The sequence below is a fragment of the Lycium barbarum genome, chromosome 12 (assembly GCF_019175385.1).
Source record: "Lycium barbarum isolate Lr01 chromosome 12, ASM1917538v2, whole genome shotgun sequence".
NCBI classification, from domain to species: domain Eukaryota; kingdom Viridiplantae; phylum Streptophyta; class Magnoliopsida; order Solanales; family Solanaceae; genus Lycium; species Lycium barbarum.
Genome location: NC_083348.1, coordinates 2,039,694 through 2,063,586, shown reverse-complemented (window position 1 = coordinate 2,063,586; position 23,893 = coordinate 2,039,694). Strand labels below are relative to the sequence as shown.

Sequence of the window (23,893 nt, the reverse complement as noted above, 5' to 3'; positions counted from 1 at the left end):
GTTTAACTATTCTATCGCTTGCTTGTTCTCCTTTGATGCACTCATGTATACCTTCAAGAGAATTCATGCCGTCGTTAGCTAAGCAATTATAAGAACGGACTACTATTTTTAGGGAAAATTGGGCAGCATTTCCTTTGTTTCTACTACTTTTCCCATGTCATATTTCAACTCCCAACACTCACAATACTACTCACAATATCACAATCCACAATCGTCATTTATGTACATTTAGCAAAATCCACCATTTTCTTCCAATTAACTCACATTTATGGTTTATGGTTCATTATCGCGTTTTCGCATATCTAATTCTTATTTCGTGGTCTAAATATCATTTATAACGTGTTTGTAATCTCAACATACCCATTTTCATGATTTTCATGTAATCTCATCCATTCAAGACCCACTTCCCATGTTTTTCTACAATACAAGCATCTTAGCTTTACAATACCTTAAATAGCACAATAAAACCATGAAACATACCTTAGATGATGGTGGAACAAGCTTAGAGTTGAATCCTCCCTTTATCACCAAAACCCTTTTTCACCTTCCTTAGGATTTTCTTGAAGAAGATGAATCCTACTTGAGTTTCACACACTTGGGTTCATGAATTTGATGTTGTTAATCTTGGTTCCCTTTGATTTTTCTTGTGGATGAAATGTTGAGAGGGTTCTAGAGGGTTTTCGGACCAAAAATGGTGAGAAAATGGGTAAAAACGAAGTTGGGTCTATATATAATGGTCCAGAAGGTTCTGAACTGGCACAACATGCGACACTCTATGCGAGTCGCATGTCGAACATGCGAGTCGCATGTTGTGTCGCACATCATGCCAGCTGACCAACTTTCACTGGCAAGCTTTGCGATTGCATCTGCGAGTCGCATGTTGCGCCAGAACGTGATGAACTATCTGTCGTAAAATGGCCATAACTTTTGATCCCGATATGCTGTGAGGGCCCACGACCTATGGTTAGAAAGCTCTTTTAATTGTCTACAACTGTATTCCTGTGGTGTTTTTCCCAAATTCCAACTTAAAAATGGAGTTTTGGCCCCTACAAACCAGATCATCCGAAAATGTTTTCCTTAACTCGCCCTTTTGGATGGCTTATGCCCATATTTGGCTTATGGGTCCTTCTTGACACTTACTTAACACTTCATTACCAATATAAGGGACATTATAACTCTTCTCCAAAATGTCATTAAGCCATCATTAATTCGATACTCGAAATTCTTTCCCGATACACATCATATACCTTGCTTTCCTTAACAACTTTCGTCTCCTACCTCCAATGTCTTTGAAATCTCATTTAGAATCATTAAACATTATTTCTTACTTATCAAAACATCATATGCATCATGCCCTTCGTCAGTCAATTCACTGTGCATGAACGGAAAATTTTTCGAGGTGTAACAAGTTGTTTGGGCCCAACTTCTCTGAGCAGCTCATCTTCATGTTCACAACAAACAGCCCAAAGTTAGGAAGTAGTGTCATACAACTTGTACTCCAAATATCCCTTTAGTCCTAGTAATATACGACTATTTAATTAAGATTTTTTAAGAAAATAACACAAAATGTGAAATGAAAGATGACATTGTACTAAAATATTCAACAAAAAAAATAATAAGATCGCATAAAAAATGATCACAATCGAAAAGTATTAAGTCATGGAAATGATCACAATCTAAGTCATGACTAAATATTAAAGATAAAAGTAAATTAAGCTATCTAAAGCAATATAAAACGAAAGAATAGATATCCAACATTATTGTCATTCCTAGTGTTTGAATTAAACTTCTTTTGTTAGCATTAATATTGATTTGATTTTTGTAAGGTTTTATTTGAGTTACTAATATCTATGGACAATATATCAAACTTTTTGGACCATTCAAAATTATAATTTCAAGCTTTAAATAATATGTTAAAAGATTAAAAAAAACTATGAAAACGTGTAAGAAATATTTATAAATTACATTATCAATAAATATTTATATGTCTAAAATATCTTTAAAAAGTTATATATGTAGTGTCGGGTTGGTTTGATTCGGTTTGAATTTTTTTTTTTTGTCAAAATCAAACTGAACCAATAGTGGTCGGGTTTTTCTTTTTGAAACCAAACCAAACCATTAATTGATTTTTTTTTCTCGGTTTGGTTCGAATTATCGGTTGGTTGCAGTTTGTCGATTTCCTTTGTAGAGCTAATGCAAAAATAATAATAAAAAACAGCCACATTAAAAGAATAGGAAATATACATTGGGAACATAAACTATGATTAGCCTAGGTGAGAGAGAGTCTCATATTATCAGGAAGGGCAGTGATGTAAAAGCACATGACAATAAAATAATAAAAGGCAAAGATTCCCTATGAAATGACTAATATAACCCCATTTTTGACAGTTTTGCCCAAAAGTGGTTTTGCCAAATAGATTTTTTCACTATTTTATGGGAAAAGATTTAGGTGTGCATCTTTTGAGAATCTTCATGTATTGGAAAAAAGTAAAATTGAATTGATGAGAGACGCACTTTTGAATTAAAATCAAATTTGGAGGGAAGGGTATCAATGTCATTAATATGGCATAAATGACAATTTGGGTTATTGTGGCCAACACTAGTGTGGCCAAAAGACCTTTCTCCACAAAATTAAGGATTAAGGACTATTAGCATTAGGACAAAAAGATATCTCCAGTCCCTAAGAAAGAAAAATAAATAAATAGGAATTTGACCATGTCAACAACAATTGAGGGCCTGTTTGGAAATCCACCCATGTAATTGGAATTGGGTTAATTACTCTGTTTGGCATGTTTGTCAGACCAGGTAATTACATGGTCGCATGTAATTGGGTGTAATTAGAGATAGTAATTACACTCTTCAATTCTCACGAGGTTTGAGAATTGGGTGTAATTATATGGTGTAATTACAAGGTTGCTTCTTAGTCTTTTTTCTTTTTATTTATATTATTTTTATTTAATTTTTTTATTTATATTATTCTAATTTCTAATTTCTTTTTTTATTTCTATTATTTTTATGTTTTTTATCTTTTATTTTCTTTCTTCTCATTTTCCAACCTTTACTTCTTGTGATTCCATGTAATTGCTTTTATTTTTCTTATTTGTTTTTCTCTATTTTCTTCATTTAGTGTTACTAAGTTATTATTCTAATTTTTGTAATTACACCTCCCAATATTAGAGAAAATATCAACTGATGACATTAAAGTACAATTTCATTGTTGAAAATGAGGTTATAGACTTATGTTTTCCTTTTCTTTTGAATATATTTATTTAATTTATGTTGGAACTTATTTATGTTATGTAGAAATTTGACATAAAAGTATTATGTTAAAATGCATTTTGAATTTATGTTATATTTTCGGTTCCAATTTATTTGTTTTAGTATTATTGATTTCACATTGCACGTTATTATTTTTTCAATTAGAATTGATAAATTATATTTTTGTCATGCTTGAATAATGTTTGACATTATATTTATAAATATTAATCTTTTTCTTAAACATGTCGTCCATGATATTCTTACAAAATTGTGCTTTTAGTTTTTATAATTAATTAAATCAAAATATTATTAACTTGAGAAATATTTATTAATTATTTTTTATAATATTATTTACAAATATATAGTAATTATTAATATATTTTTATTAAACAATATATATGTTATATACCTAATTTTTTTTAAAGAAATAATTAAAGTTTTCTCGTCATTGATAAACCTATTAACGAACTCCCAGGATACATAGGAATACCAGTCACAACCCCACAAGAACCGTTCTTGCTTCCCATAGCCACTGGTTCCACCATCCACTACCGCGAATAAGCAGCGGCACAGCTGGTGGTTTGAGGAGGGGCATTCTTAACCCTAACGGAGAAATTAAGTATCCTGTTTTTCTCACCCATTACATCCCTAAGCCTATAACTCAAAAAGTGCAAATAATCTTCAGGTAAAAATCCACCAATAAAATCTGACATTGGAACCTTATCAATACCAACAGTTTTGATCCCCGAAGAATTCTTGCATTGAACTTCCACCGTTAGATGACGTGCATGCATGGGCAAATCAACGATCAATTTTTCGTTCCATGCAGGAAAACTTCCACCTTCTTTATCCATTTTAGTTGTTTGGACGTTGCATGATGAATTATCTGATTTGATATTTACGAAAGCGTTCTTCTTTACCGGTTACTTCCGACTCTCGTGAAGATTCTCATCGGATATCACTGTGATTTCTAAAACCCGAGAGAACGATGATGATAATGGCTTCATTGTATTTAGTCAAGAAAATCAAATTATGGATATGAAGTTATGTAAAAATTTGGAGGAAAGAATGAAAGAGGTTATCAAAGTATATATGGATATGAAGTTATGTAAAAGTTTTATACCTAATTTGATATCATCTAAAAATGTACATGTCTGTCAAATATTAACTTTTATTTTTAAATTACAGTTGTGCAACCAAACAACACATTTGTAATTACACTATAATCATATTATGACAAACAAACAGGTCATCATAATTACTATATTATGTAATTATTACCTTGGTAATTACACCAATTCCAATTACCTAGTGTCTCTCCAAACATACCCTAAAGGCACTTCAGGGACATCTTATTGATGCCTAATTTGGCCCTCTAATAATTTTATCTAATTATTCGGAGTTCTTGAATCTCAAGCGGAGTGAAATATGTATTTTACAAATCAAAATAATTTTTACAAAATTATTTCGATAACATTTTGCTACTTCATTTGGCAGAATGGTTTCAAATATATATTGTAGGTCATTTTATATATGTTTGCATATTTTCCCGTAAATATGTTTGATGCTATTTCATTTGGCAGAATAGTTTCAAGTATATATTGTAGGTCATTTTATATATGTTTGCATATTTTCCCATAAATATGTTTGTCAAAATTAATTCAAAATATCTTAAGATAATTATTTAATTAATTGTTTAAATTATTAATGTCAAATTGACAAGTATTTTACTCCGTTAATTTAAGAAAATTGATTAATAAAATAAGATAATCAATTGCATCTCAGTTTTATGATTTATTTGGATATACTTGCAATTATTTCCAAATTGACTACAATTTGATTTTTCTGACAAATTGTTTGAGTTAATTGCAGCTATAATTGAAATAGCCACTTATTTGCTATGTGTTAATTAAGGCTATAATTGCAATAAATGATCATCTTGTGCATTTGACCTTATTTGAAAAGAATTAATTAGTTTTTGTTTTAATTTGGCTATAGTTAAATGTTTAATTAATTGTCACTTTTTAAAACCGGCTATTTAAGTAATTGCACATTTTGGCCTTTCATATATACATGTATATACGCATATATACATGTATATTATATATTTGGAACCCTTTTCCTTTATTTTAAAATTGGTCGAGCCCAGTCAGTGAAGGACCTGACCCGACCCAATCTCTTAAGTCTATAAGGCTTAACCAAACAAACCCTCTATACACTTCAGTATAGAAATGAGGGTTTCTACAACAAACCATAGCGTCGTCGCGATGTTACCATTCTCTCTCATCGTCATCAGCCAAAAATGGCAAAGCCATAATGTACAACTGCTTTGATACAATCTTTGCTCAACTAATTTGGGTAAATGCTTTACCCATTCTCCGTGGTAGAACCACCCAAACGAGGTATATCTTTGTATTTGTCATTGCTTTTCAGCCTTAATTGTTTTTGTCTTATTTTGATTTTGAATACACAATTCTCATTGGTTGTTGGAGTTTAGGCGGTATTTAAGATAAATCACTTGAAAATTCCACTTGTCCCACATTGAATTAGGGTTTTTCAGCTTTCAGATTATATAGGACCCCATATCTCACTTCAAAAGATCCATTCACGAATATATACACACAAAAGTCTCAAATCAGAGCAAAAAAAAGGTTCAATATACCTAGGGATCTAGCATTTGCTGGAACATTTGACTTATTGAATCTTTTCAATTAAAATTTTAACTAGTTCTTTTGTTTGTGGCTGAGTTTTGGAGGAAAAGTATTTTCCAATTCCAAATTTGACCAAGGCTGCACTCAAAAAAAGTAATTCTTTTCTCTTTTAGTTTAAATTTCAGTATATGTGTTCATTGTTTAGTTTCTTATGTGCCTATTTGCCTAATCTCTATTTAATTTAGTTGTTTGTTCATTGTAGTTAAGTTGTGTTGTTTTCTTGTTAGTTTAATCATGTGTTATTAGCATATTTATGTAGACTATACAGGTTGATTTTAGTTCCATATAGTTTAGTAATTCATACATTGTTTAGTTGTTAGCTTAGATCATTTTTTTGTTTAGCTTAGTCATTTGCTTGTGTAAGCATGTTGTTTATCTTGTTTTACTAGTAGGTAATAGCACTGTTAGCATAACCACCTTTTCAATTTAGTCCAACTATTTCTGCTATGTGTGTATTTATTCAGTTTTGTTTATCTTAGCTTATTGTTAGATAGAAATAGTTCAGTATTATCATGTACACATCTAGTTGTTACCCAGCTGAATATGTAGTGGTTTAATCATTAATGTGTCGCGTTGTGAATGGTTTAAAGTTTTGTTACAGTCCGGATGTTGCTGTTGGTTTAATCTTGTTATCAGCATGCTTAAGAGTTTGTTTGACACTTGGTTGCTAAAATGATTATATGGCTTCTCATTTGTTGGTTCATTAGTAGGCCTAGTCTAATCAATGTTCAAGCATGAGTTTAGTTTAATCATCTATGGTTCATTTATGTCAGGATTAGGTTGAAATAGCATGAAAATGTTTAGTTTAGTCATTTAAGTATGGTTTAAGCTATTTTGATGAGTACAGCTTAATGATTTTTGTGTTGAGTCAATATGCCTTTATTTTTTAGTCTTTTGATAAGCATTCTATATTTATCTCAATTATCTTGGGCTTAGTGTGAACGTGAGTCTCTATTTAACCTTACAAATGACCATATGCCTGTTAATGTTGGTTTGTGTACTTGCTTAAATGTCTCCATGTATCCCCCTGAGTATACCAGTGTTGGTTCAAGTTATTTAAGTTGGTTTATGTGTTGTCTTAATGTCCCTGCAAGATCCTGTAATGGCTTTATTCTCAGATCTTGGTTATTTTGAAATAAAATGCTTATGTTGTGGTCTGAATTATTGGTTATTGGGTTTAAGGAACTGAAAATAATGCTAAATCTTTTGCTAGTTTCTATAAGGGAATCATATCTGCTTGTCTTTCACATTATTCATGTTGAAATTGTCACTAAGGACTAAATTACCCAACTTAAGTGTTCCCCTGCTTAAAACAAGATCTAAAATGAGATTATGTGGAATTCTCATACTTGTCTATGGTTGGTTCATTAGTCCAACTATGTTTAGGGACAATATATCTAGTTCAAACACCAAAACTATGCTCCTATGCTCATATTGAACAAAAGTCTTGAATCAAAAAAAGTCTTGTTTAAAAACCTATATACCATTTTCCTCTGTGTGGTTGTTGTTTAATTTCAAGATAACAAAAGATACCCCGTTTGAAATGCCTTAAGTGTTTAAATGATTGTTTATGATGGGACTATACAGTGTCAATTGCTAATCTTACTACATCTCTAATGTATTCTAGTATGTTGGTGTTAGAATGATCAGAATCACTTGTTTGGTTTTATGAGTATACATATGTCCACCATGCCTAAAAGAAGACTAGGGAGATCCATAGCTGCATTGATGTGTCTGTTAGAGTGAAAGTTGATGTCTCTAAACTAGCTAAGAAATGGGAAAGATAAAAAGGTTGGACCTTTTTCATGGTATTGTGAACTGATAAGTCTCATTAAGGGTAAATGCTGGGACTGTCTATGATCATAAGTATAGGTGAGGTTTGAGAGGTTGTCACTTGTCTTGTAATGAAGCAAGGAAAACTCTTTGAGCAAATAATTACAACTAATCACACATTGAAGCTCGTAAGTCAACCGTATTCTACAGATCCTTAATGCTAGGGTGCTTAAAATCTTCCCTAGGGGATCACCGGAACCCTTACCTCGAGCTCTGGTTTAAAAAGGATTTTTCTCTTATTTGATAAAACCCTGTTAATTTGGTTTTCCTAATTTCCCTTATAAATTAGGTAGAGACTCTAAAAATATAAAAATCCAAATAGAGTCCACAACATCGAAGTAGTTTTTATGCCTCACGTAAAAGTGAACCGTGACACATCAGATAGAAAGGATATCTAAAAATATCTTAAATTTTATACGAATTATTAGTTGTATATCTACTATTCCTAATCGTATGGGTAAAATCTGGATAAAGCAGTTGTGCGAATCACAGACTGACGCATTAAAAACAGAGACAAATCAGTTATGACCTAGCAGAGGCCGTCCCCTGTCTGTTCGGGGAGGACATCCATATACGTACAAAGTCTAGGGCCATAATACAAACTTTTCGACCCCCAGAGGTTCGTGACCACAGTCGATGGAGCAGTCAGTCAAGATAAGTCTTGAGGATAAACAACCTTGAGGAATCAGGGACTCTCTCATGAAAAATCTCAACCGTGCAGTACACGTGCAAAAACTGTTCAATAGAGTGGGGCACTAAGCACGGAGTAACCTTAGGGTTAGGCTATAAAAACATCTTGTCTCATCACTTGTAAGGTATATGATTTTGAATCACAAAATGCTACTACACTTTTTTTCCATTATCTTCTTTAAACTCACAAGCTCTCAAGCTTTCTCTTGATCGTTGTAACCCGAAGTCACTGCCAGTCGACAGCCCCGGAGCCATTTTAATAAGCATTTATTATTTCACTTTGTTTTATTGCTTTACTCTCCATTGCTTATACTATTCAATATTTCTCTACATAATATAGTAAGTAAGAATAGTTAATTTGGCCGACCTTAACCAACTTTGGCCATTACACAAATTCAATTGTTATGAATTATGGATTTAGGGGTAAACTGTTCGGTGCCGTATGTGGGGATAGGACAATTGTAGTGTTATTTCGACCTATTTACCTACTCCCTCTAAGTTGCTATAATTTTTTTTTTTTTTTGCAAGAGAAACTGATATGACTGGGATCAAGCATAACATCTTGAACTCCAACCAGGACAATAATTATCTAAATGATGGACTATTGCTTGTGAACAGGGCGGATGTAATTCCCGATTTTGCCGGATTGCCTTTGACTAGAGAGCGGAACAAGGACTAAGATGAAGAGCCTACGCGAACCCCTATGCATAACAAGGGTCGAAGCAAAGATCCCGTGAGAACCCCCGCATCCAGCGTGGACCGAGATCGTCATTGTCACGACCCAAACCAAAGGGCCGCAACGGGCACCCCGACCTTACTTGTCGGGCACCACCATAACGTACATCCCTAGTCACAATAACATACACAAGTGGGAAAGGATCCTCCATGAGACAATCTGAATAGGATATAAAGAATGTTCGACAAGAAATGACCCCAACATGATATACGGGCTTACAAGGCCGACATGGCCATACAAAACATCTATCTACATGGCATCTGTCTATAAGCCTCTAGGGAGTACATAATCGTCATAAGGTCGGGACAGGGCCTCGCCATAGCCATAACATATATACATAGTCATACTAACCCACTAACCCAAAAAGCCAACTCTGGAGCAAGTGGAGTGCAATTGCACTGTCTACTAAGCTGGTAACCTACCGGGAGGACCGTTAACCGGTATATCAGGACATGCAGGCACGAAACACAACATCCCTAGGCAAATGGACGTCAATAGGAATAAAGTACCGAGTATGTAAGGCGGATAACAACATAAGGAAAGACATCAATGTAATAGAGGAATAAAAATCTCAACCTTGACTCTGTATTGCCACTGTGGGCAATGATATGCATGAATAGAGTATATACACGCATATAGCATCATCATATATATATGCGCGCATATAGAGCCATCATGCCTCTGTGGACATCATCATCATCATAATATTCACATGATCCGAGGTGCTTCTATAGTGCCGTCGTACCATATATATGCGTATATAACGTCATCAAGCCATTATAGACATCAATATTTTAATATATGTATATATATATATATATATATATATATATATATATATATATATACCAGTTGTTACAGGGGTGTTTTTTTCAACTTCACCACTGCACGGCAGTCAGCGTCACAGCCAACTTCAGCCTTCGCACACACGCTCACTTTTTAACACTTAGATTTAATTTCGTTCCAAACACAATGAAAGGGACACACAGAGTTTACGAGCAATGCCCAACCTTTTTATTATCTCTCAGATATACAAAAGGACTCACGAATTTGGAGGCTTACAAAACTGATTCCTTGCCTTAGCCAAATTCCTACAACTTATAGAACCTGCCAAGGGCAGCTACCAACAGTTACAAGGGGGGGTGTGCATGGCATGTGCCAGCATTAACATTGGAATAATGACATATAGATTCTACGCCTAGAATTTCGCCCCCATGTGGGCAGAGCTTCCAAAAATCGTGCACAGCATTCGCGCATGCGCGCACCTCGACGCCCGTGCCGCGCATGGCCCTTCTGCATGTGCCGCGCGCGTGCCTCGCTCGTGTGCCATGCACCTGCCTCGCTCATGTGCCTCGCGCGTGCCTTAGCTTGATTTTCGCCTCACAGCTTCGCCCAACACTTAGAATCTTTTCCGCCCATCTTCATGCCAATGTCAGTCATGCCAACACCATGCCAACCCTTTTCCTTGCTCGTTTGCCTTGGCCCCAGCCAGCCCATGTCAATGCCCATGTCCGCTAGTGCCAACCCACTGCACGCATGCCCGCCTTGTGCCATGCGCCTGTCCGTGCCACTGACATTCATCAAGCTGCTTTGCCAACACCCAAGCACCTTGACTTAGCTGCATACCATGCCATCGGCCTGCAACCCCGCACATTGCTTCAATACCCACATAGGCCACTGTCAAGGGGCAATGTACAAGCCCTTGACACCGCTCTCGCCTGCATGCATCTAGCTTCGAACTTGGGGGTCTAACAAACCACCCCCACCAGTTGAACTCGACGCCCTCGTCGAGGCTGTTTTCAAGTAGTCCTCCAATTGCTTGTCGAACTGCCAAAGTGACTTAGTCTTCTCCTAAGTAGCATCAGCTTCTTGCCTACTCTTCCATTGAATCAGAAATTCTGTCCGCCTATTCTTCTTGACACCAAGTATCCGATGATCCAGTATCTTTTGAATCTCAGCATCAAACTGTGTGCGCAGCACAGCCGACGCTCTCTTTGACTGGTTCCTGTCCGGATCAGCATCTTCAAAATAAGGCTTTAGAAAACTCACATGGAAGGTTGGGTGTAATTTCAACCTTTCAGGCAGTTTCAACCTATAAGCAACTTCACCAATTTTCTGAACCACTTCAAATGGTCCATCATATTTTGGAATCAACCCGCGGTGCCTAAACTTACTTGTAATCTGTTTCCAGATTTGGGGAGTAAGCTTGAGCAGCACCCGATCACCAACATTAAATTCCAATGCTCTTCTACGCTGGTTTGCATACTTTTTCATCCGCTTCTGGGCCTTGCGCAAACTGTCTTGCGCTTCTGCAAGCACTTCCTGCTTGTCCCTGACAAAACGATAGGCAGCAGGGCATTTCCCTTGAGTTTTCTGCTTGGCAACATCAAGCGGGGTCATAGGCTGTCTGCCTAGGACCAACTCAAACGGGCTCATCTCCGTGGCTGACGACTTGTGCAAATTATAGCAAAATTGTGCACTGTCCAATAAGTCCACCCAATTCCGCTGACTTGCTGTCACAAAGTGCCTCAGATATTCTTCCAACAAGTGATTAATTCTTTCCGTTTGCCCATCAGTTTGAGGATGGTTCGCCGTGGAGAACTTCAAATCAGTTCCCATCATATTGAACAATGCAGTCTAAAATCGACCTGTGAACCGAGTATCCCTATCACTGATGATATCAGCTGGCACACCAAAGAACTTAACCACATTTTTGTAAAACAAATATGCAGCAATATCTGACGAACACACCACTGGGGCAGCAATAAAAACAGCATACTTTGAGAACCTATCCACCACCACCATGACTGATGCCATACCGTTTACCTTCGGAAACCCACTAATGAAGTTCTTGGCGGAGTATGACTTCATGTGGGAGCATAAGCCAGGGAAGCACAACCAGGTTGCTGATGCTTTGAGTAGAAAGGAGGTATTTGCTGCTGCCATATATTCAATTTCGCGGTTGGAGTCTGATTTTATTGATAAAATTAGACTATGTGCTGCAAATGATTCATTATACACTAAATTAATGAGTCAAGTTCAAGAGGGGACAGTGAGGAGGTACTGGATCGAGGACGATCTGCTCTATTTCAAAGGGGGGAGGATCGTGGTACCTCAAGGTGGTGGACTGCGCAAAGAACTATTGAAAGAGGCGCATGACACTACTTGGGCCGGACATCCGGGTGTTGAGCGGATGATGGCATTACTGTCTAGAGTGTATTACTGGCCAAAGATAGAAGATGATGTGGAAGCTTATGTAAAAACTTGTCTGGTTTGTCAACTAGATAAAACGGAGCGCAAGAAGGAAGCAGGTTTGCTGCAGCCTCTTCCTATTCCTGAAAGGCCTTGGATGTCTGTTTCGATGGACTTCATTAGTGGGTTTCCGAAGGTAAACGGTATGGCATCAGTCATGGTGGTGGTGGACAGGTTCTCAAAGTATGCTGTTTTTATTGCTGCCCCAGTGGTGTGTTCGTCAGATATTGCTGCAGATTTGTTTTACAAAAATGTGGTTAAGTTCTTTGGTGTGCCAGCTGATATCATCAGTGATAGGGATACTCGGTTCACAGGTCGATTTTGGACTGCATTGTTCAATATGATGGGAACTGATTTGAAGTTCTCCACGGCGAACCATCCTCAAACTGATGGGCAAACGGAAAGAATTAATCACTTGTTGGAAGAATATCAGAGGCACTTTGTGACAGCAAGTCAGCGGAATTGGGTGGACTTATTGGACAGTGCACAATTTTGCTATAATTTGCACAAGTCGTCAGCCACGGAGATGAGCCCGTTTGAGTTGGTCCTAGGCAGGCAGCCTATGACTCCGCTTGATGTTGCCAAGCAGAAGACTCAAGGGAAATGCCCTGCTGCCTATCGTTTTGTTAGGGACAAGCAAGAAGTGCTTGCAGAAGCGCAAGACAGTTTGCGCAAGGCCCAGAAGCGGATGAAAAAGTATGCAGACCAGCGTAGAAGAGCGTTGGAATTTAATGTTGGTGATCGGGTGCTGCTCAAGCTTACTCCCCAAATCTGGAAACAGATTACAAGTAAGTTTAGGCACCGCGGGTTGATCCCAAAATATGATGGACCATTTGAAGTGGTTCAGAAAATTGGTGAAGTTGCTTATAGGTTGAAACTGCCTGAAAGGTTGAAATTACACCCAACCTTCCACGTGAGTTTTCTAAAGCCTTATTTTGAAGATGCTGATCCGGACAGGAACCAGTCAAAGAGAGCGCCGGCTGTGGTGCGCACACAGTTTGATGCTGAGATTGAAAAGATACTGGATCATCAGATACTTGGTGTCAAGAAGAATAGGCGGACAGAATTTCTGATTCAATGGAAGGGTAGGCAAGAAGCTGATGCTACTTGGGAGAAGACTAAGTCACTTTGGCAGTTCGACAAGCAATTAGAGGACTACTTGAAAACAGCCTCGACGAGGGCGTCGAGTTCAACTGGTGGGGGTGGTTTGTTAGACCCCCAAGTTCGAACCTAGATGCATGCAGGCGAGGGCGGTGTAAAGGGCTTGTACATTGCCCCTTGACAGTGGCCTATGTGGGTATTGAAGCAATGTGCGGGGTTGCAGGCCGATGGCATGGTATGCAGCTAAGTCAAGGTGCTTGGGTGTTGGCAAAGCAGCTTGATGAATGTCAGTGGCACGGACAGGCGCATGGCACCAGGCGGGCATGCGTGCAGTGGGTTGGCACCAGCGGACATGGGCATTGACATGGGTTGGCTGGGGCCAAGGCAAACAAGCAAGGAAAAGGGTTGGCACGGTGTTGGCATGACTGACATTGGCATGAAGATGGGCGGAAAAGATTCTAAGTGTTGGGCGAAGCTGTGAGGCGAAAATCAGGCTAAGGCACGCGCGAGGCACATGAGCGAGGCAGGTGCATGGCACACGAGCGAGGCACGCGCGCGGCACATGCAGAAGGGCCATGCGCGGCACGGGCGTCGAGGTGCGCGAATGCTGTGCACGATTTTTGGAAGCTCTGCCCGCATGGGGGCGAAATTCTAGGCCTAGAATCTATATGTCATTATCCCAATGTAAATGCTGGCACATGCCATGCACACCCCCCTTTGTAACTGTTGGTAGCTGCCCCTGGCAGGTTCTATAAGTTGTAGGAATTTGGCTAAGGCAAGTATCAGTTTTGTAAGCCTCCAAATTCGTGAGTCCTTTTGTATATCTGAGAGATAATAAAAAGGTTGGGCATTGCTCGTAAACTCTGTGTGTCCCTTTCATTGTGTTTGGAACGAAATTAAATCTAAGTGTTAAAAAGTGAGCGTGTGTGCGAAGGCTGAAGTTGGCTGTGACGCTGATGATGATGATGATGTCCACAGAGGCATGATGGCTCTATATGCGCGCATATATATATATGATGATGCTATATGCGTGTATATACTCTATTCATGCATATCATTCCTCCAAATCCATATATCACAGCAACAACCATAACAACACAACAAATATGAACAACAAGACACAATATATCAATAACAACTCATTAACATCTCACGACAAGCGGCAAGCTCGGATTGAAACCCGTACAACCTATATCATCCATTATAACCATTTACTTTGACCCAACATCAATCACAATAGGATAATAAGTGTTTTTATTAAAGATCCAGCCTTAGAACATAAAAAAAATATTAAAAAAACAGCTCATAAACTCATCAATCTTCAATTAGCAATTCTATTTACTAGTTCATGCTTAATCCAATGATTTATCTTATCCCACACCAAAATAACCTTAAGCACAAGCAAGAACACATTATACTTACCTCACATAGCAGCCACAAGTCGAAACTGTAGCTCACAGCGATCCTCAACATCACAACAACACCATAGAAGTACTAATCTTCCTTTGAGCTAATCTTTGGTGTAGAATTAGGATTAAAGTGTTTGATTTTGCCTTACATCCTTCACAAACTAGTAGACAGGATTCTTAGGAGCTTGTAGACGAAGTTTGGTTGATAAATAATGAAAAATGACCCTTCAAATGTATTTAAAACCAACTAAAGTTGGCCACCGCCTAGGATGAACGCCCACCTTATACAGGTCGTACATTATTGTACGGGCCGTACTTGGAATCGTACTTTTCGGATTTGCGATTTGTCAGTTGCATTAGAAAAAAGACTCTATGAACTTGAATTTAGATAGGTTATGCATTCCATAATTCCTTAAACATTAGAAGATATACCTCTCGAACTTTAGGACAAAATCCTATCCAGAATTCAACCTAATTTTCCCCGAATTTCGACGAACTTGATTTCTTTGATTCGCTTGATCGCGAAACCTTTAGATATATATTTAACACTTGTTAAAATTCTTTCTTAAACTTATAAGGGCTCTATGGCCTCTCTGGGCTTACATTAGTTTACTTACGATGCCAACGACGCGAAAATTTACGAGGTGTTATAGTCATAGTGGGAAGGCTCATATCCCCAAAGATGACGTAGAATACTTCGCCGATGACGTTGATGACACCAGTGATGGAGAAATTGACATTAGGTAGACAAGGTACGGTAGGCCGAGTCGTTCTGAATCTCCGCAAGGCCGGAGAAGTGACTCCATCCTGGAGGCAGTGGCAAAACTCTTGTTGGCCCAGCAGAACCATATGGCATTCAGAAAGGTTAGATGATGGCGCAACACAATCAACTGATGGCCCAAATGTAGCAAATGATGATAATCGTGTCCAACGACGGTATTCTAGGGACAGCGACGCCCCCCAATGAAGCAGTAGCACTGAGGAATCTTTCAAAAACCCATTCGAGCACTGGACATCAGTATCGAGCAGCACTGGGACTAGGGATCGAGCCGATGTAGTTCAGGGAAAGGTGAATCCATATAGAGCGAAGCTTTGAGTTTCGTGAAGGAGATCCATGCCTGGATGGATCAAATCTCGGGAGCACTGCCAGTCATTAAAGGAACGGACACCAGGAAGTACTCACAACTACCATATAAGTTGAGTGCAACATCGACACCCATTTCAAAAAGGTTCAAGATGCTAGACATCCCTAAGTATGATGGAACTATGGACCTGCAGGAACATGTCACGGCCTAAACAACTGGCATCAAAGGGAATGACCTGATGTCGGAGGAAATTGATTTTTTTCTCCTCAAGAAACTTAGGGAAACACTCACAAAGGGAGCTCTAACTTGGTACTCTTTTTTGCCTGAACATTATATTGACTCTTTCACTATGCTTGCAGATGTGTTCGAGAAAGCTCAAGCCAGAGCCCGAAGGGTTAAAACCTACAAAGAAGATATTTTCAAGATAAAATAGGGCGATAGAGAGCTACTTCGAAGTTTCGTGGAAAGATTCTTGTGGATGATGAAATTTTATTAAATTTCAAGTCATAGGAAATTCGAATTATATTAAATAGAAGATATGTTAGTCCAAATAAATATTGTTGGCTAGTATATTTGGATCAATTATTTAAGTCCAATAAATACAGATTTAATTAAAGGGCCAATTTTGTTGGGCTAGTCCATTGATTTGACCTATAAATGATGAGCCCAATTTGTGAAGCCCAAAGATGCCATCCTATCTAAGAGGCCCAAATTGGTGCCACGTGTCAAATGACGTGGCACACCAAGTCAAATAAAGGAGCTTATTGCGTCATGCTACGTTTCAAAATGATGCAGCATGCCTAATCAAATCAAAGGCCAATAAAGATGTGTCACGTGTACAAGTGACATGTTCTGGCCAATCAAATATCGGCATGTCAGCTTAATTCTGATTGGTCTAAAGAAGCATGTCCTTATCACAACTCCTTCATCCTACAACTATAAATAGGGGTCTCATAATTCAGAAAAGGGACAGAAATTCTAACAAGAAGCCAGGGATAGCTCGTAGATCAAACGCCGCAGATTTCTCTAGAAGCTAAAAACATTCAAGCACCAAGTATTTCTCTAGAAATTCTAGAGATCCAGACGAAGATTCAAGATCAAGCTCAAAAGCCCTTGAATTCAAGTCCAAGTCAAAATCAAATCCATCAAGTTAAAGATCAAGCTCAAAAGCCCTTGAATTTATTGTTAAAAAGACGAATCAGATGAATCATAGAGATTGTAATACTCATATTTTGAAATCAAATAATACGATTGTTGCGATATATTCATGTCTTGATTATTATTTTCTCGACGCGAATTTTGTTGTCTATAAATTCTGGCACGCCCAGTGGGACAATCTCTACCTCTCATCTCAACTTTTCGATCATCAAAGCTCAAGAACATCGAAATGACTTCAAAGAAGATCAACTCCAAATCAATTTCCTCCAAGGTTGCTAACTCCAAGTTCTCTGCTAATGTGGAAAGCATCATCGACATTACCTTTGGCAGCATTGGACCAGTTAGAGGAGCAAAGCAAGCATGTTGGGACAACAAGCACTCCAAGTATCGTCCGCAACAACTCCTGTTTTTGGATCTTCATCCCTAAAAAGAGCAAGATCCTCTATTGATGCATAGGAGGAAGGAAGCAACATTGCTGAAAATATTAAGAAGACAATAGCTCTACTTGATCTCTCTAGATCCAAGAACTCTGCTATGAAAGAAGATGATGATACTTCAAGTGACAAATCCTCTTCACTCACACCACATGAAGGAGGCCAGCCAAAGGTCAACTTATGCGATAATCCATGCTATTATCCAACATCCTCAACAATCATGCAAGCAATAGTAACTAACGCCTCATCGATAGAGGAGACACTAGCAAACTTGGCAGAGGTGATTGATGTCTTAGCCAAGCATGTGCAAAATAAAGACACTCGGATTGAAGAGTTGATAGACAATATGGATAGATTAATGGAAGGAGAATCCAACTACGCACCTGGGAAGGGTCCAGAAGCACAGGAGACTGAACCTCGTGCAAAACAAGTATTGCTTACCAAGGAAATTCCAGTTTCTTCTGAAGGGATGATTCTGCTCGATCGACTAAAGGAATTCATCGAAGGGACTATCAAGGATAAGTACGAAGTTGCTACCAAGTCTTCTTTTACTTATGGAAAGCCGTACACTACAAGAATTGATAGTTTCAAGATGCCCGCTGGTTATCAACCTCCCAAATTTCAACAATTTGAAGGCAAGGGAATCCAAAGAAACATGTTAAATAATTTGTTGAAACATGTAATAACGCTGGGACTTATGGAGACTATCTTGTCAAGAAGTTCGTCCGCTCCCTCAAGGGGAATGCCTTTGACTGGTACACTGATCTTGAGCTTAATTCTATCGATAGTTGGGAACAACTAGAGCAGGAGTTCCTCAATCTATTTTATAGCATAAGGCGTACCGTGAGCATGGTCGAACTTACAAGCACTCGCCAGAGGAAGGGCAAACCAGTTATCGATTTCATCAATCGATAGAGAAATACAAGTCTAAACTGTAAAGATAGACTCAGCGAAGCTTTTGCGATAGAGATGTGTATTCAAGGAATGTATTGGGGGCTTCACTACATCTTGCAAGGAATTAAGCCAAGGCCTTTTGAAGAACTAGCTACTTGTGATCATGACATGGAGATGAGCATGTCTTCCACTGGGAATGAAGTAATGCCTGTCTACGACCCTCGCAGAGGAAAGGACAAGCAGGAACCCAAGAAATGAAGCAAGTTTGTCCCCAAGAGTGACAACAAAGAATCCATGAACGTCAATGTCTCGCCTGTAAAGTTTACTACGAAGGTGAGCAAGAAGCAGAGTACGAAAGAAACTTCTTTTCAAGATAACAAAAGCCGAAAGTCAACCTTGAAGGAGATGCAAGAAAGAGAATACCCCTTCCTGGATTCTGATGTCCCTGAAACTTTCGATGAACTACTTGAGCTGAAATTCATTGAGTTACCAGAGATGAGCGGCCCAATGAAGCTGGAAGAGCAAACGACCCGTATTATTGCAAGTATCATCGACTTGTGGGTCACCCTCTTGAGAAGTGCTTTGTCTTCAAGGACAAAGTTATGCAGTTGGCTAATGAAAATAAAATTCTGCTTGACGATGAGAAGGAGAGTTCGAATCAAGTCTCTATCACCTTTAGTTCTCTCGATCCGGTCCAGATACGCAGCTTTGAAGAACATGAGAAAGGACCATTGGAGGAAGATAAAACCCAATTTGATGTAGCTGATGATGAAGGTTGATTCTGGTGACCAAGCGGAAACGCCATAAAATAAGTCCATAAGAAGAATCATCTAAACAACCAACTAGGAAGAGGATGGTTAGAAGACCAAGGAAGCAAGAATCAGTTGAGCATCCGAAGAAAGAAAAAGTGGAGGTGAAATACCACCAGGAACCACGACTTCCCGTGACTTTAGAGGAATTCCTACCGAGTTGGTTCTGCAATAAGACTACTCGAGATAACATTGAGGTATCATGCTTCAATACTGATAAAGAAGAAGCAAAGAATGAAAGCCTATCAACATTGTCTCTGCCGTCTTTTAAAAAACATGTTGAATCTTTTTTCCCCAGGAGGTACACACGTGTGATACAAGAATCACATTCACGGATGGTGATCTTCTACTTAGTGAAACACTACACAATCGTCCTTTGTACATGGTGGGTTATGCCCTCGAGAAGAGGATAAACAGACTATTGATAGATGATGGATATGGAGTTAACATTCTTTCTATTCGCACAATGAAGGAACTTGGCATCACAACTGAAGAACTTTCTGAAAGCCGCTTGATGATATAAGGATTCAATTAAGAGGGGCAACGAGCCATAGGTAATATCAAATTAGATATTGCCATCGAAGATTTGCTATCAAGTGCATGGATGCATGTCATCGACGCAAAGACTTCATACAATATGTTGCTTGGCAGGCCATGGATATACGAGAACAAAGTTGTCCCATCCTCCTACTATCAATGTTTGAAGTATCTCGAAGGGAGCATAAAAAAAGAAGATAGTTGCTGATGATAAGCCATTTACTGAAGCAGAGTCACACTTCATCGATGTGAAGTTCTACTTGAAGAACTACATTGTAAGAGAAGTAAAAGTTGATGACATCGCAACTACCAAGAGTGATAAGGTCACAACTAAAAGAGCTGATGAGACTATTGAAAAAGCTAGAGTTGATGCTGAGGTACCGCACCCCAGTATGAATAAAGGGAATATTGTGTCTTTGAAAAAGAAGAAGCAGACAACTCTTGTGCTCTGCTATGTTCCAAAGATGAAGAAAGGGAAAGGTCAACCATCCGAAACTCAAGGAAATGTGCTAGGGGGCTAACTCTTCCTATCAAACGAATTGACGTGATGAATTTTTCCTCAAAGCTACTTGCAGACCTCGTGGCTCAGAATCCACCGCAAAATATGGCACTCCATACAAAACGTACAACTGAAGGCTTTAATCCAAATGCTTACAAGTTATTTGGCAAGGTTGGGTACAACCCCAACGAGCCGTCAAAGTAAGGGAAATTTCCATCAGGAGCTACCATGATGCAATCACGTGAAGGCTTGGGATACAAACAACCTCCGCCAGTTCGTATATCCATAAAAAGGGAAAGTACCAACTACATCATTGTGGAAGATGAGTCTGTTGCTTCCAACAAAAGTCCTTCAGTGTTTGATCGTCTTGGAAAGTCGACCGCAAAAGCTTCTGTTTTTGAGAGATTGCGTTGAAGATGAAGAAGAAGAACAAGTTCCACAGAAATTATCAGAGCGTGAAGGTGCACGCTTTGCCTAGAACCCAAAAGGATATACAAAGATTGATTCCTTCTAGAATGAAGTGACAAACAAACCTTGTGATTTCATGTGGGGAGGTACTAAAAGCAAAGTCTCACACTGTGGTGTATACCAAGGAGAGTGATGAAGATAAGGGATGTGTAGGTTCTTCATATCATATTACTGCACAAAGTGATCAAGATACCTAATTTCAGATGGAGGTTGCCAAGAAATGGGAGGACATCTCCTCGTGTTACCACATATCCTTCAATGATGGTGATCCTCAAGAGCATGAAGATGCTAGAGACGCTCCTCCAGAACTTGAAGAAGGGGTGAAAACTGTCACGACCGGACTAGAGGGCTATGATAGGTACCCGGAGCTGACTATCGAGCACCACTCATCATACTACTATCATGCCCAACCTGTACACCCATAATCTCCAAGATAGTGCTTACTACGATTGACCACAAACTATTCCACAAATTATGCGCATATACACAAGCCCTCACGGCAACAAAAGAATAATATACAAAATATACGTTGAGGTCACATAGCATCTATTACCCACACATGAGTATCTACGAGCCTCTAATTGAAATACTGAAGTCATGAAGACGGGACAGGACCCCCCCATAGCCAAGTATGTACACAAAAGAATACATCAGAAGCTGCACCTTCGGAATATGAAAGTGCTCCTGTGCAGCTGAACCAGCTTCTAGGAATCTGGGTTTTTCCCCTGTCTACCTGTGGGCATAAGCACAGCGTCCAAAAGAAAAAGACGTCAGTACGACCAATGTACTGAGTATGTAAGGCATGAATTATAACATAATGAAGAAACGAGAGAATAAAAGATAAAAAGATAACCTGTGGCTGCTTGCCTCTTAAGGCGGAGTCATGCATGCATGCTTATATGATAAACATCATATCAGATCATATATTGCCGCGGAACGTGCAGCCCTATCCATATCGATATATTCATCTCATATTAATATATTGCAGCGGAACGAACGGCCCAATCCATTTACCCATATATCCCGCGTTCGGGACGATATTATAAATATACCAGCTGATCAGGTGGCTATGCGTCTATAGCGCCTCACCTTTCCCCATGTCCCCTATATACATATATCACACACACACACACACACACATACACACACACACACACATATATATATGTATATATAGTAAAAGTAGCATGCATGAGAGCCCAAGTAAAAGATGCACTTTATCGGAGTGATGTAAGGTCGGGAACCTCGGATTACGTTATGGCTTTATCATCATCGCTATGTCTTACCTTGAAGGAACTAATACCATGAGGTGAGACAACAACGAAGAATAGCATCAATGAAATCATAACATAGAAACATCGGCATTATGAAAACATCATTATCATCATCACTGTCATAGAACGTGTCCCATAAAAAGCTCTGGAAGATCTTTAACTTTATTCTTAGGGATATAGGAAGGTCATGGGAGTATAAAAAAGAATTATAAAACAAGAGTCATGCTTTTGAAAGAAGGGGACTAGCCTTACATACCTTTATATCTCCTTAACGATATTGACTAAGCGCTCTCCTTCCGAATTCACAATTCTACATACAAAGGGTTCGTACGAAAGTTAGATCATCGGAAGTATACTTAAACTTAAACTTAAACTAATGCGGCTAAAGCTAAAGAAAATTGGGTAGCATTTCCTTTGTTTTGACAACTTTTCCTCATATAATAAAACAGCTCCCAAACATCACAACAACGCCCATAATATCATAACACGTAAATTTCCTCGAGTTAGATATTATTCAACTTCCAAGATCCTCCATAACCATAACTATAGTAGAACATCATGTTTATCATTCACATAATACTTCCTCAACATCATTAGCGCCATTCATAACAAGATTATACTCATATTACACCATGGCTCACGAGTCAAGCTATCTTTCAACCCAACATACCATTATTTGCATATTTGAGTTCATATTCCATATTTGTTCCTAATTCAAGTTCTTCAACTACTCAACACTATCAATAACATGAAACAATTATAAAACTCACCTTTTGTTGTGTAGAGTGATCTTTGAATAAATTTACTCCACTTGAGAAGAACTCAACTTCAATACCCAAAGAGATTCTTAACTTCTATCAACCCTAGGAAGCATTCACATCCTTGATTCTACAATCCTTGATATTTGATCCTTGATTCTTCCCTTAGATATGTGTTAATGTGATATGGAGAAGTTTATAGAGGTTGAGGGATTGTTGGAGAAGTGAAAAATGAGAAAAAGAAAGAGGAACCGTGCATATATAAAAATAGAGTTCGGACCCGACCCAAGATATACGGTCTACTATACAGACCATATAAATTATACGGTCCGTATAATAGACCGTACTTTTCCTCCAGATTGTCACCCTTCTCTGGAAGGGTTCTACGGTTAGGTATACGGGCCGTATATATGACCGTACCATCCACTATTTTTTCGAATTTGACCTCGTTGTTTCGTTTGATGTCGAATCCTTATGGAACCTTCTTGGTACTTGTTTAACTCTTCCTTAACAATCTAACGAACCGTATAACTCATCCTCAAGGCCTTAACAAATATCCGTTAGCTCGATGACTGTAAAATCTTCCCCAAACACAACTTATACTTCGCTTCCTTTGACGAACCTAATTTCACCAAATCACACAACTTAAAAATCTTATCGCCTATACTTTAAGGTTACCAATCACCCTCTTATAGTCATGGAAGCTTCATGTTCGTCTTAAGCTTACATTATTCTATTACGACTCAACGACATAAAAAATTTTGAGTTGTAACAAAAATCACAGTAGACTCCTTGAAAGAAGTTAATCCTGGTTACTGATGAAAACCCAAGGCCCACCTACCTTAGTGCTTTTCTAACAGCTGATGAAGAAGACGCTTAAATGGGAATACTCAAAGAATATAAAGATGTTTTTGCTTGGAATTATAAAGAGATGCCTGGATTAGATCCCAAAGTAGCAGTCTATCATCTGGCAGTCAGGAATGGTGC

At 38.5% G+C, this 23,893-nt stretch overlaps 1 long non-coding RNA gene and 1 pseudogene across 1 annotated transcript; one reads left to right on the top strand and one right to left on the bottom strand.

Moving 5' to 3' along the window:
- Positions 1-3,689: 3,689 nt before the first annotated feature.
- On the bottom strand, positions 3,690-4,265 carry LOC132622167 (BON1-associated protein 2-like; annotated as a pseudogene).
- Positions 4,266-5,407: 1,142 nt separating this feature from the next.
- On the top strand, positions 5,408-8,780 carry LOC132622509 (uncharacterized). Its single transcript, XR_009575922.1, has 2 exons — positions 5,408-5,660; positions 8,280-8,780. It is a non-coding gene; the product is annotated as an uncharacterized LOC132622509 (long non-coding RNA).
- The last annotated feature ends 15,113 nt before the right edge of the window (positions 8,781-23,893 follow it).